Consider the following 15,030-nt stretch of genomic DNA (forward strand, 5'->3'; position numbering starts at 1 on the left):
CCCTTGCTCTTTCTAGGGTGTTCCCAGTGTTTGTCAGGGATTCTTCTGCTTTGTGGTCCTTTGTGGTTGATTTTTCCAGGCTTGTTACTGTCACGTGATAGGGTTTCTGTCAAGGTTAACCTCCAGGTGAATGTTCCTCTCCTGTTTTTTTAACTGAAAGTTTTTACTGAATTGTATGAATGTTGTGATTATTGAAATTATGCATATGGCAGCATCTTTGTTGTTCATATTCTTTTTTTTTTTTTTTTTTTTTGTGGTGCTGGGGATTGAACACAGGGCCTTGTGCTTGCAAGGCAAGCACTCTACCAACTGAGCTACCTCCCCAGCCCATGTTGTTCAGATTCTTGAAAATGGAAAATAATTGTTATAGTTTTGGTATTCAGTATCCCATCAGATAAAAAATAACTTTTGTATTAGTGCCTGTAAATACTTATTACCTCATCATTTATACTTGTAGTAAGTGCACACGGGAGACATTGTCATCGCATTGAACTGTTCAGGCACTGTGTAGTGACTGATCTCATAGGACCAGCGAATGGGAGACCTGTGGGGGCTCCTGCCTGTGGTTGTTAGAGGTCTGTCAACACAAAAAACTTGTCTAGTATCATTTTTTTTTTTTTTTTTTTTTTAAGCCTTGGAACTATGGTCCTCTTATAAAAACAAACAAACAAGCAAAAAAAAAAAACTTACAGATATGCCTAAGCAGTGAAGCTTTAACTTCAAGTCTAAGTATAAAGCACATGGTTGTAAAACTGGCTCATTTGCATCTGTAAACCTGCAACTGGATCTGAAAAACAAGAATGCAGGCGGGATGGGTGTTGGGTCCCTGCATCTGTGTGTCCAGCTCAAAGCTCCTTATTATCTGGCTGCTGCCCTCTTAGTAACATTTTCATGTTTTTGTTTTGGGAATGATTCCTCATGCTTGGGAATAAATATACTCTTCAGGTAAAAAACTAGGAATAGGATTTGGTGAAAGGGACTGTCTTGGGTGGGGGGGTGGTCTCCATCAGCTTACAAAACAAAAGTAAGTACTGGAAAGTGAAGCAGGACAAAACAAATGCTGGAGGACGGACCCAGGCTTCCCACTGAGCCTTCTGTGAAGTTAGTGGGACAGCTTAAAAAACTGGGTCAGCTCAGTGGCCCAGCTGAAGGGACCACAGACTTAAAAATAACAGTGATTTTTTTAAAAAAAAATTTACTTTTAAAATCAGCTTTACTATGGTATAAAATCGCAAACAGTAAAACGTGCTAATTTCAACCGTCCAGCTTAAGGAATTTTCAAAATGTATGTACCAGTGCCACCACAACCCCAGTAAAGATGAAAAGCATTCCTGGACTCCCAGTTTCCTTGTGCCTCTCTAACCAGTCACTCGCCTCACAACATCCAACATTCCTTTCTGATTTTTGTCACCGTAGTTTGTTTGAATGCTGTGAGCATTCTCATGCAAGATTTTTTTGTTGTGTTTGTCCTTTCTCTTCAGTTCCACCCATCTGAGTCAGGAGAACCAAAAGGTTGAGGCCAAGATGTGAGGGAATGATAGTCTGTTCAACGAATGGTGCTGGGAAAACTGGAAATCCATATGAACAAAATAAAATTAAACCTGTCTCTCACCTTGCACAAAAATCAAATCAAAGTGGATCAAAGATTTAGGCACTAGAACAGAGACCCTGTGCCTAATAGAAGAAAAAGTAAGCCCAAATCTTTATCATGTTGACTTAGGACCTGACTTCCTTAACAAAATCAATATGGAAATCAGTAAATGCACTTCATCACATCAGTAGACTTACAAACAAGAATCATATGATCAGCACAATAGATGCAGAAAAAGCATCTGACCAAATACAGCACCCTTCATGTTCAAAACACGAGAAAAACTAGGCATAGGAGGAACATACCTGAACATCATAAAAGCCATATATGCTAAACCCACGGCCAGCATAATTCTAAATGAAGAAAAATTGAAAGCATTCCCTCTAAAATCTGGAAAAAGACAAGGATGTCCTCTTTCACCACTTTTATTCAACATTGTCCTTGAAACTCTAGCCAGAGCAATTAGACGAAAGAAATTAAGGCATACAAATAGGTAAAGAACTCAAACTATCACTATTTATGGATGACATATTTTATATTTAGGAGATCCAAGAAATTCCACCAAAAACCTTCTAGAACTAGTAAATGAATTCAGCAAAGTAGCAGGATATAAAATCAATACCCATAAATCAATGCATTCCTGTACATCAGTAATGAATCCATTGAAAGAGAAATTAAGAAAACTACCCCATTCACAGTAGCCTCAAAAAAAAAAAAAAAAAAAAATTCTCGGGAACCAGTCTAACAAAAGAGCTGAAAGACCTCTGCGATGAAAAACTACAGAACACCAAAGAAAGAAATTGATGAAGACCTTAGAAGATGGAAAGACCTCCCATGCTCCTAGATAGGCAGAATTAATATTGTCAAAATGGCCATCCTACCAAAAGCAGTATACAAATTTAATGCAGTGAATTCCTGTTAAAATCCCAATGACTTTCTTCATAGAACAGGAAAGAGCAATCATAAAATTCATTTGGAGGGCTGGGGTTGTGGCTCAGTGGTTGAGCACTTGCCTAGCATGTGTGAGGCACTGGGTTTGATTCTCAGCACCACATATAAATAAATGAATAAAATAAAGGTCTATCAACATTTAAAAATTTTTTTGAAAATTCATTTGGTAAAGTAATAGATCCAGAATAGCCAAAGCAGAAGGCATCACAATACCAGACCTCAAACTATACTACAGAGCTATAGTAATAAAAACAGCATGGTATTGGCACCAAAACAGACAAGTAGACCAGTGGTACAGAATAGAAGACACAGAGACAAACCCACATAAATACAGTTACCTCATGCTAGACAAAGGTGCCAAAAACAGTCACTGGAAAAAGATGGCCTATTCAACAAATGGTGCTGGGAAAAAAGAAAAGCTACATGTAACAAAGTGAAATTAAATCTCTGTCTCTCACCCTGCATGAAACTCAACTCACTGTGGATCAAAAACATAGGCACTGGATCAGAGACCCTGCGACCACTAGAAGAAAAGGTAGTAGGCCCAGGGCTGGGGTTGTAGCTCAGTGGTAGAGCACTTACTTCGCATGCATGAGGCACTGGGTTTGATCCTCAGCAGCACATAAGTAAATAAAGGTATTGTGTCCATCTACAACTAAAAAAAAAAAAAAAAAAGTGGGCCTAAATCTTCACCAAGTCAGCCTAGGATCTGACTCCCTTAACAAGACCCCTACATTGCAAGAAGTTAAATCAAGAATTAATAAATAGGATGGGCTCAAACTAAAAAATTTCTTCTCAGCATAAGAAACAATAACATGAAGAGAGAGCCTACAGAATGGGAGAAAATCTTTACCACACATACTCCAGCTAAAGCATTAATCTCCAGAATATATAAAGATCCCAAAAAATTTAACACCAAAAAAACAAATAACCAGTCAATAAATGGGCTAAGGAACTGAACAGACACTTCACAGAAGAAGAAATACAAATGATCAACAAACATATCAAAAAATGTTCATCTCTTGCAATTAGAGAAATGCAAATCAAAACTACTCTGAAGATCTTATTCTAGTCAGAAGGGCAGTTATCAAGTATACACGCAATTAACGTTGGCAAGAATGTGGGGGAAAAGGCACACTCATACATTACTTGCAGGACTGTAGATTGGTGCAACCACTTTGAAAAGCAGTATGGAGATTTCTAGGAAAACTTGGAATGGACCCACCATTTGACTCCTCGGTTTATAACCATAGAACTTAGTCAGCATACTACAGTGATGCAGCCACACCAATGTTTATAGCAGCTCAGTTCACAATAGCTAAACTATGAAACCAACCTAGATGCCCTTCAACAGGTGAATGGATAAAGAAAATATGGTACATATACAAAATGGAATATTACTCAGTGTTAAAGAAGAATGAAATGATGGCATTTGCAGGTTAATGGATGAAGTTGGAGAATATCATGCTAAGTGAAGTAAGCCAGTCCCAAAAAACTAAAGGCGAATGTTTTCTCTGATAAGCGGATGCTGATCCATAATGGGGGGATGGGTAGAGAGGAATGAAGGAACTTTGGATTATGCAGGGGGAAATGAGGGGAGAGGTGAGGCGGTGGGGATGGGAAGGACAATAGAATGAGACAGGCGTTATTACCCTATATACATGTATGAAAAAAAATTTAAAAAAAAAAAAAAGGTCAAGGCCAGGCTCTGCAGCTCATTGAGACTCTCAGCTATTTGGCAAGACCCTGTCTCAAAATAAAAAGAACCATGGGCTGGGGATGTAGCTCAGTTGGTAGAGTGTGTGCCTCTCATGCACAAGGCCCTGGGTTCAATCCCCAGCACGAATGAGTGAATGAATGAAAGAGAGAGAGAAAGAAACCAGAGATATATCTCAGTGGTAAAGCACCCCTGGGTTCAAATTCCCAGTACCAAAAACATAAAAGTAAAAAAATAAAACAAGAAACATTGCCCAATGTGGATGAGTGCAGCAACAGAGCTAAAGCTCAAAGCATGACGCCAAGTGAGAGAGTCTCATCTCAGCAGTGCTTTTCAAAATACCGGAGGTTAGGACCTAGAAGAAGAAGTAATTAAATCCAAAGTATAAAGAAGGAAATTCTACATAACAAACAAGTGAAATGGGCCAACAAGAACCACAAAACACTGGCTCTCTGCGGAAGTTACCTGGGTAAACTGCAGTCCACGTGATCATGATAAATGAAAAACCTCAAACTACAGTGTCAGGAATGAAAAGGGGTCATTGCTGTAGGTCAGTGTTTTGTAGTTTTCAGTGTCTTGCAAATTTTTGTTGAACTTAAGTATTCTGTGTTTTTTGAAGCTATTATAAATAGTTTAAATTTTTTTATCTTTTCTATATAGAGTTGATTTTTAAATATATCGATCATGTATCTTGTGATCTTGCTACGTTTACTTGTTAATTCTAGTAGCTTTTTCATATATTCTTTGTGTCCATGACTGTATCTATAAATTAAAACGCTTTTACTTCTTTGTCAGTATGTATGCCTTTTGATTCTTTTTCTTGGTACTCTTGCCGTGATCTCCAGCACAGTGTTGAGTAGAAGTAGTGAGAGCGTACATCTGTCTTCCTCACGACCCTGGGGGCACAGTGTTCATTCACGAGTCATTAAATACGAAGTGGCTTAGGTTTTTTATATATGCACTCTATCAGGTTGAAGGGTTTCCTTCCTGGTTTTTTTTTTTTTTTTTTTTTTTTTTTTTTGAGGTTAGTTTTTTTTTTATTTTTATTTTTATTTTTATTTTTTTATTGTAAACAAATGGGATACATGTTGCTTCTCTGTTTGTACATGGCGTAAAGGCATACCATTTGTGTAATCATAAATTTACATAGAGCAATGTTGTTTGATTCATTCTGTTATTTTTTCCCTTCCCCCCACCCCTCCCACCCCTCTTTACCCTCTATACAGTACTTCCTTCCTCCATACTTGCCCCCCTCCCTAACCCTAACTCTAACCCTAACACTAACCCTTCCCTCCCCCCCATTATGTGTCATCCTCCACTTATTAGCGATATCATTCGTCCTTTGGCTTTTTGAGATTGGCTTGTCTCACTTAGCATGATATTCTCCAATTTCATCCATTTGCCTGCAAATGCCATAATTTTATCATTCTTTATGGCTGAGTAATATTCCATTGTATATATATACCACAGTTTCTTTATCCACTCATCAATTGAAGGGCATCTAGGTTGGTTCCACAGTCTGGCTATTGTGAATTGAGCAGCTATGAACATTGATGTGGCTGTGTCTCTGTAGTATGCTGATTTTAAGTCCTTTGGGTATAGGCCAAGGAGTGGGATAGCTGGGTCAAATGGCGGGTCCATTCCAAGTTTTCTAAGGAATCTCCACACTGCTTTCCAGAGTGGCTGCACTAATTTGCAGCCCCACCAGCAATGTATGAGTGTACCTTTCTCCCCACATCCTCGCCAACACCAGTTGTTGCTCGTATTCTTGATAATCGCCATTCTAATTGGGGTGAGATGGAATCTTAGGGTGGTTTTGATTTGCATTTCTCTTATTACTAGAGATGTTGAACATTTTTCCATATGTTTGTTGATTGCTTGTAGATCTTCTTCTGTGAAGTGTCTATTCATTTCGTTAGCCCATTTGTCGACTGGATTATTTGAATTCTTGGAGTAAAGTTTTTTGAGTTCTTTCTAGATTCTGGAGATTAGTGCTCTATCTGAAGTATGATTGGCAAAGATATTCTCCCATTCTGTAGGCTCTTTCTTCGCATTGCTGATAGTTTCCTTTGCTGAGAGAAAGCTTTTTAGTTTGAATCTATCCCAGTGGTTGATTCTAGCTTTTATTTCTTGTGCTATGGGAGTCCTGCTAAGGAAGTCTGATCCTAGACCAACAAGGTGAAGATTTGGACCTACTTTTTCTTCTATAATCTGCAGGGTCTCTGGTCTGATTCCGAGGTCCTTAATCCATTTTGAGTTTAGTTTCGTGCGTGGTGAGAGATATGGGTTTAGTTTCATTCTGTTGCATATGGATTTCCAATTCTCCCAGCACCATTTGTTGAAGAGGTCCTTCCTGGTTTTTTGAAAGTGTTTTTTCTAAATCATAAATGCGCATTTAATTTTTTCAGCATCAGTAGAGATGGTCATGTGGTTTTCTTTGATTTACCTGACTGTGGTCCATCATATGTAGTGATTTTTTTAAATGGTAAACTGGTCTCATATTCCTGCAGTGGACCATACTTGGTCATGATGTTTTATCCTCTTGTTTTTTAAATCAGCTTGCTAGTGTTTTGTTACTCAATTTTGTGTCAACAGTGGTGAGTGATATTGTTTTGTATGCTTTTTTGTCATTTCCTTGTCTAATTTTGGCAGTAGGGCAGTGCCAGGCTGAAGTAAGTGCTCCTGCTCTGACTGGACGGCAGTGGCCACGCCTGTAATCCCAGCACCTCGGGAGGCTGAGGCAGGAGGATTGTGAGTTCAGGGTCAGCCTCAACAACTTAGTGAGGCCCTAAGCAGCTCAGTGAGACCCTGTCTGTAAATAAATTTTTTTTAAAAGGGCTGGAGATGTGGCTCAGTGGTTAAGTGCCTTTGGGTTCAATCTCTGGTACAAAAAAAAAAGTGTCCCTGCTCTGTTCTGAAGAGTTTGTGTAGGCTTATGTTACTGCTTCCATAAACATTCGATAGGACGACTTCATTAACTCAGGGGTGCTCTAGCACTGAGTCACATCCCACCCCTTTTTATTTTTTATTTTGAGACAGGGTCTCACTAAGTTGCCCAGGCTGGCCTCAAAATTGATGATCCTCCTGCTTTAGCCTGAGCTTCCTGGGATCACAGGCTCACACCACTATGCCCAGCTTCACCAGCAGTCTTGACCTGGTGTTTTCTTTCCGGGAATATTTTTGTTTATGAATATAGTTTATTTAATAGATGATAGGAATATCCATCTGTTATGTTACTTAAGTCGGCTTTGGTAATTTCCTTCTTTCAAAGAATTTGTCCATTGCACTTAAACTGTATAATCTATGGATGCAAAGTTTAGACTGTCCTTTTGTCCCTCTGCCAGTGTCTAAAGGTCCTATAGTGATTATGCAGAAGTTCACATGCAGTTCATCCTTAATGTGTCAGAGTTTCCGACATATGAAATTTATATATATTCATTCTTGGTTCCTTTTTTTTTCTTCTTTGTTAAGTTATTGAGGGCCTCACTGAATTGCTGAGGTTGGACTTGGACTTGTAAGTTTCTTGCCTCGGTCTCTCAAGTTGCTGACATTACAGGCATGCATTGCAATGTCTGGTGTTCATCCTTGGTTCTTTTTAGAAGAATTCTTAGCATTTTAGAATGGAGATAACCATTGCGAGGGGGATAAATTTGAAGAATAACAGACTCCCCCTGCCTTGGAGTTTTTTTCCTTTCAAATAACCCTTAAAAAGCTAAAAAATATGGAATTTTCCTTTTCTTATGTATTGTAGAAATACTGTTTGAGCTCTTACAGCAGTAGCTGTCAGTCACGATGTCATCTGACTTTTCTTAGGCAGGCACTCACTCCTCTTTTCCTTGCTCCTTGTAAGAACTCCATACTCCATGGATGTGAGGCTGCTTTGCTTATGGTGGTGCTGAGCAGAGACCCCTAATTTCCCATGCAGACACCTCACACCTCTTCCCAGCTGAGTTCTGCCCTTCCTGGTCCCCAGCTCCCTGGCAGCTCATGGGGGCACTCAGGCTTCCTGAAGTGAATACAAAGCAAATTGTTTTAAAAGCCTCTCGTTGCCACGGTTAAGATACATCCTGGTGTTCACCAGTAACAATGTGTACGATGGCTATAAAAACCTCCAAATGACATGGCATTTAAATGCTACTTTTTTTTAGCATTTAAATTTCTCACATGTCATGTTTAGCAGCTATAATTTACAGATAAGTTCTCTGTTCTTAATTATGGTCTGCATTTTGACAAACGTACAGTTGCAGAACTACCAATCAATGTGTCAGTCACCTTTTGCAAAGAGTTTCACCCCCTAGCCCTGGCATTTGCTGATCTGATTTCTTTTCTTAAAATCTTGCCTTTTCCAGGAAGTTTTCTTCCGCTCAGTACATTGCTTCAGAGGTTTGCTCGGCTGTGGTGTGGAAGGTTTTGGTGGTGTGGGTGAACGGCAGTGGAGTATCCATCACATGATAGGCGCTTGGCCATTCCCAGCTTTTGAGAATTAGGAATAAAGCTGCTGTAAACGTTTGTTCTTGGGTCTTCCTGTGGACCTGTTTTCATTTTTTTATCAAAATGAATGAGAATGGGAGCAATGACTTATGGAAAAATGTCTGTTGAACTTAGAAGAAACTGCAAAACCTTTTTTGTGTAGTAATTATTATCCATTTGCACCAATAATGCTTAAGAATTCCAATTGCTCCATATTTTCACCAGCATTTAGTTAAAAAACTTCAGTCATATGGGTACGTGGTTGTGTTTGATTATGTTAATCTGCCTTACTTTAATGATCATCTCTTTTTTTAGAGAAGTCACTGTTAAAACTATTTTGCCCCCTTGGGTTTTTTTTTTGGGGTGGGGTACGGTACTGGGAATTGAACCCATGAAGTCTCTACCATTGAGCTACATCCCTAACCCTTGTTTTTTTGTTTTTTTTTTTTTTTTAATTTTTAAAAAATATTTTTAGCTATAATTGGACACAGTACCTTTGTTTTATTTATTTATTTTTATCTGGTGCTGAGGATTGAACCCAGTGCCTCACACGTACTAGGAAAGTACTCTACTACTGAGCACCAACCCAGCCCTTGTTTTTTTTTTTTTAAGGCATGTTCTCACTAAGTTGCCCAGGCTGACCTTAAGCTTGTGATACTCCTGCCTCAGCCTCGTGAGTTGCTGGGATGGCAGGCATGCATCAGCATGACCAACTAGCACTTTTTTTTTAATTTAATTTTTTCTTTTTAAACAATTTCAAGAATTCTTCATTCTAAATATGTCTTCTCAGATATGTGTCTTACAGATATTTTCCTAGTCAGTGGCTTGTCTTTTATTTTTATTTTTTATACTGTCTTTTAAAAAACAAATTTAGGGCTGGGGTTGTGGCTCAGTGGTAGAGTGCTCGCCTAGCATGTGCGAGGCACTGGGTTCAATCCTCAGCACCACATAAAAATAAAGTTTAAAAAAAATTTAAAATTAGTTCTGGTAGTATCCAATTGTGCATATTTTCTTGGTAATTGTGTGGCAGGTAGAATAGTGGCCCCTGAAGATGTCCATATCCTAATCCATGGAACTTGTGGATACGTTCTGTCACTTGGCAAAGGAAAGTTGAAACTGTAGAGAAGATCGCTAATCATGTGATCTTAAATAGGGGCTTGTCCTAGAGTGCCTTTGTGGGCACAGCATATCAAGGGTCTTTGAGAAGCAGAGGGAAGGAAGGGCAGAGTTGGAGTCAGAAAAGGAAGAGTGACAGCAGAAGCAGTTCAGGGTCATTCACCGTGAGGGAGACTCAGTGTGACACTACAGCCTTAGAAGGACTTTTGGCAGCCCCTGGCCGCTGGGAAATGCAAGGAAACGGATTCTTCCCTGGAGCCACCAGAAAGGATTGTCACTTTGCCAACACTCTGATTTTTGTCCAACAAACCCATTTCGGACTACTGACATATGGAAAATGATCAATTTGTATTGTTTAACTACTGAGTTTGTGGCAATTTATTATAGCAGCAATATGAAACTCCTAAGAATAGTTTATGCTTTTTATGTCCTAAGAAATCTTTGTCTAAAAATATAAAGATTTTCTCTATTTTAATTTAAATAGAAGTTTTGTAGCTATAAATTTTAGTTCGATCTGTAGTCCCTTTTGAACTAGTTTTTGCACATGGTACCAGATAAGAGTCTGCCTTCTGGCTCTTTTGGCATAAGTTTGTCCAGCTGCTCTAGCACTCTTGTGGAAGAGGTTCTCTGTTTCCCACTGAACTACCTTGGCCCCCTTTTTGGCATCATTTGACCCTGATTTCTGGACTCTCTTCTGTCCCATTGTGCCACATCTGTGCTTTTATAAATACTGCTGTCTTGACGGCTGTGGCTTTATAGTAAGACTTAAAATCCCATCTTGTGACTTCTGACTTCTACCACTTTGTTCACTTTTTAAACATTATTTTTGCTATTTTTGGTCCTTTTCTATATACATATATTAGAGTCAGTTTGTCAAATTCTTCCCCAAACCCCCCCTACTTAGATTTTAACTGGGACTGTGTTAAATTTTTTACAGGTCAATTTGGGGAGAATTGTTATCTTGATTATTGCATCTTCTGGTCTTTGAGCATGAACATATCTATTTTCAATTTTTGCACTGATAGTACATAGAAATACACTTTATTTTTGTGTGGTAACCTTATATCCCACAACCTTGGTAAGCCTCCTTTCAGTTGTAGTAGCTGCTCTGCAGATTCCGTAGACTTGGCAGTGTAAACATCTCGCACCTGTGAATGAGGACGGTGTCATCCCTCCCCTTTAGGCTTCTGTTTTCGGCAGTGCTGCACCTGCCCGGGCTTCACGTGCTAGGTGCTAGGCGAGGGCTCTGGCCTGCTTGTGTTCATCCTTTTGTCCTTTCTTGCCTTACTTTACTTTCCAAGGCTTCCAGCACAGTGGTGGATGGAAGTGGGGAGAGGGATGTCCTTGCCTTGTTTCTAGTCTTGGGGGGTCCTGTCAGTTTTTCATTGTGCAGTATATGGTTAGACATAGGGTTTTTTAGATGCTCTTCAAGTTAAAGAATTCTTTTTCTACTTTGCTGAGACTCTTGATGATGAATGGCTGCTGGATTTGCCAAATACTTCTTCTGCATCAATTGAAATGGCCATATGGTCTTTGTTAATGAGTCTGTTTCTATAGCAAATTACATACTTTTTTTTTTTAATGTGGAACCACTCCTGCATTTGTGAAATGCTAAAACATAAATTATGTATCATGTTGCTTATGTTATCCATGATGATATATCACTCAATTTGACATGCTAATATTTTACTTAGAACTTTTTCGTCTGTGAGGGATATTTGTAGTGTTCTTGTATTTGTCTAGTTTTGAAGTCATGGTAACGTTGGCCTTAGGATAAATGGGCACACGTTCCCTTCCCTTCTGTTTCTGGAAAAGGCTGTGAAGATTTGGTGTAAACTCTTTATTAAATGGTAGAATTCACCAGTGAAGGCACACCAAGGTCTGGAGTTTTGTTTGTAGTAATTTTAAGTATAAAAACAGTTGTTTTTTCTCCTTTTTCCTCTTCCTCTTTCCCCCTCCCCCTTTCCCCTTTCCTCCTTCCCCTCAGTTCTTCAGCTGCGTTTGAACTTGGGACCTTCCTCCCTCAGTCTTAGAGCCACAGGGATTACAGGCATGCACCACCACTCCTGCCTTAAATACAGTTTCTTTAATAGCTACAAGGTGGTTTAGGTTATTTGAGTGAACTTCGGTAATTTGTGCCTTTTAAGGTATTTGTTCATGTCATCCATATTTTCCAGCATATTGTATGAGGTTCTTAATATCTTCTTTTAGGTTCTGTAGTCTGCACTGATATCCTTTAACCCCTGCTATTAGAATTTGTGTCTTTTCCTTGATCAGATTAATGAGAGAATGATCCATTTTATTGATCTCTTTTTAAAAAGCAGCTTTCGATTTCATATATTTTCCTGTATCATTATTCTGTTTCCAGCTCATATCATTGTTATTCACTTTATTCCTCATGTTTTCAGTTTGATTTTACTTTTTCTCATTCTCAGGGCAGAAGCTTAGATAGTGCTGTTTCCTTTTCCCCATCCCCGCCTTTTTTATAGCTCTCATTCACTTCACTTTCCCACATGTTGTGACCTAGCATGTGTTACCGTTGCTTTAAGCAGTCTGTTTTCTTTACATATGCATGTAAATTTGTATGCATGTTTCTACGCATGTATGTTTACACACACACTCTTCAGCAATTAGACCCTCATTGCTTTTTGTAGGTCTGGGTTTTTCATTGGTTGTTTTCCTTCTACTTGAAGAGCCCCTTGAAGGTTCCTGTAATGCAGGCTTGCTCATTGTGTTAGGCAGCTTTCCAGTCACTGTAAACAAATACCTAAAGTAAATCAACTTATAAAGAGCAAATGTTTATTTTGGATCATGGTTTTGGAGGTTTTGGTCCATGAGGGATTGGTCCCATTGCTTTTGGCCTGTGGCTAGGTGGCATATCATGGCAGGAACATGTGGCAACACAGAACTGCTCACCTCATGTCAGGACGCAGAAGAGATAGGAAGGAGAGACGGGGGGTCCCACAGTCCCCTTCAGGGGCACTTTCCAAAGACCTTTCCACAGGCCCCATGTCTTAAGGTTTCCACCAACTCCCAGTAGCATCAAGCAGAGGATCGAGCCCAACACGTGGCTCTTTGTTGGGTGTTTCTGATCCAGACAGCGGCCCTCATAATGAGTTCTGTCGGCATTGCTGACTGTTGAATCTTCCATCGACAGTTTTGGCATTTAAAGGATGCCTACTGCCTTCTGGATTGTTTTGGTTTTTTGTGTTTTTTTTTTTCTTATGAGATGTCAGTAGTAATTCTTTGTTCTACTTTATGCAATGAGTGTTTTATTCTCGGTGACTGCTTTTGATTTTTCCTTATCATTTGTTTTCAGCAGTTTGATTATAATGTGCTTTTATTTTCTATAATGTTTTACCGGTTTGCCTGTCATCCTTGTGCAGGGCCTTGCTCATCCTCTTTATCTGCCTGACTTTCGTATGTGTGCTGCCAAAGCAAGCACTTTGCAGTGATTTTCTTTATTTTTATCCCACTTTAAGTTTATTGTGCTTTTTATATTTGAGCTTTAGTGTTTATCAAATTTACAGATGGTCAACGTGTCATTATATTTGTTGTCTCTTCTGTTATTTATTACTTCCATGTGTAAGTTAGACCTCCCTCGGGTCAAAAGCTTCCAACCACTTTTCTCTCTGGGCTTCGTTTGGGATGGCTTCTGTTTCTGTTATTTCACATTATTATGTTTCCAGCTATTGATGTTCCATTTGTCTTGTTTTTTCTAATCGTCCATTTCTTTCCTCATTGTGTTCATGTATTCCTCTAAATCCTAGTACCTCTTCATAATAGAGAGCTGACTGTGTCTTCAACCAAGTGTCAACCTTCCTGCCCCTGCTTGCCTCCCTACCCCTGGCTCAGGGTGTCTGACTGCCCTGACCACTCCTTATGCCCCTTGGGGTGCTGCCTCCAGCTCTGCTCATTCCTCTCGGTTCCTTGCCTCCCTCCATCCCTCCCCCAGGTCCCAGCCAGAAATCCTGATTTGCAGTGGCTCTGGCATATGTCCCGTTACTCAGGAAGCAGTGTCACGTGTGATATTGCTGCGCTGTTTCGCATTTGTGTTGTCCTTGGTGGTGTGTTTTGACACTGGGCTAGGCAAGCTAGAGAATAGGAGCCAAATCCATCGGTCAGTTTTGTGAAGCAATTAAAGCTGAGAATGGTTTTTACATTTTTAAAGAGCTGTGGGGAAAAAAGGCAGAATATGTGACAGACTTCTGGCTCAAAATGCAAATGTACTTTCTTTCTGGCCTTTCACAGGTTTTTGAGCCCCAAGTCCACCATGGTAGGGATAGTATTAGTCCTGCCTCTCAAGCTCAGCATTGCATGAGGTAGAATTTCTGGTGTGTGGAAATTCTGCCTTTTAAAAATCAAAGTATGGCATCCCTCTGGGAATGCTTCCATGTGGGACCCAGCATCTGCCCACCGCCGGCACAGGTGTACAGAGAGCGGCTGCCCTTCCAGGGCAGGGCTGCCCGCTGCCCTTTTCCTCCCCACACCCATATTTTCACTGCATTTGTTCTGCAGAATTTCATCCTACTGTGACAATGTTTGTCACTCTAGAATAGATAGGTCTAGCTGCTTAAAGCCCCTGCACTGGAAGGCTTATCAGAACAGCTGTGATTCACACAGGTTTCTGGTTTTCCTCCTGCCTGCCCCTCCTCCCTCTTGTCTCCCAAGCTCTTCATCCTGTCCTGCCTCATTTTTTGAAGTTGAAGTGCTCTTACACTGAATGGCTTGCAAACTCCTCTGGGCAGCCCCACACTCCCCCAACCCCCAGCATGCAGGTCCTGTCCGCCCAGCACCTCCACTGGAATGTTACTTGAAATCCAGTGCCACACTCAAAAGTGTGGTGGCTGCCCTATCCTTTTGGTTGCAAGGTCAGCACCATAGCATCTTCTGTGACTACTTTTCCTCCCCTGCTCCCTCCCAATCTGTCAGCAGATCCTGGTATTGCTACCATCTCAGTGCCCCTACACTGCCCCTCCGGGTAACCCTCTCATCGCTCATTGGGTGATTTCAATCTACCCTGCCCTCCCGGGGCTCAGATTCCTTTCGGGGTTCCCGTCTCCTTCTGAACCAGCCAGCTTCCTCACAGGGAGTCTGCCTGTCACTGCTGACCTCCCGCCTCTGCTGCTGCCTCCCCCTCCAGCCCACTGGCTTCTATGCTGTCCTGAGAGAATGCCAGGCCTCT

At 40.4% G+C, this 15,030-nt stretch overlaps 1 protein-coding gene across 13 annotated transcripts in view; it reads left to right on the plus strand.

Annotated features, from left to right (window-relative positions):
• The window catches only part of UBE2F (ubiquitin conjugating enzyme E2 F (putative)), a 61,449-nt gene that overhangs the window by 21,545 nt on the left and 24,874 nt on the right, over nucleotides 1-15,030 (plus strand). The window lies entirely within an intron of this gene.

This window comes from Sciurus vulgaris (assembly GCF_902686455.1).
Source record: "Sciurus vulgaris genome assembly, chromosome: 3".
In the NCBI taxonomy this organism is placed as follows: Eukaryota; Metazoa; Chordata; class Mammalia; order Rodentia; family Sciuridae; genus Sciurus; species Sciurus vulgaris.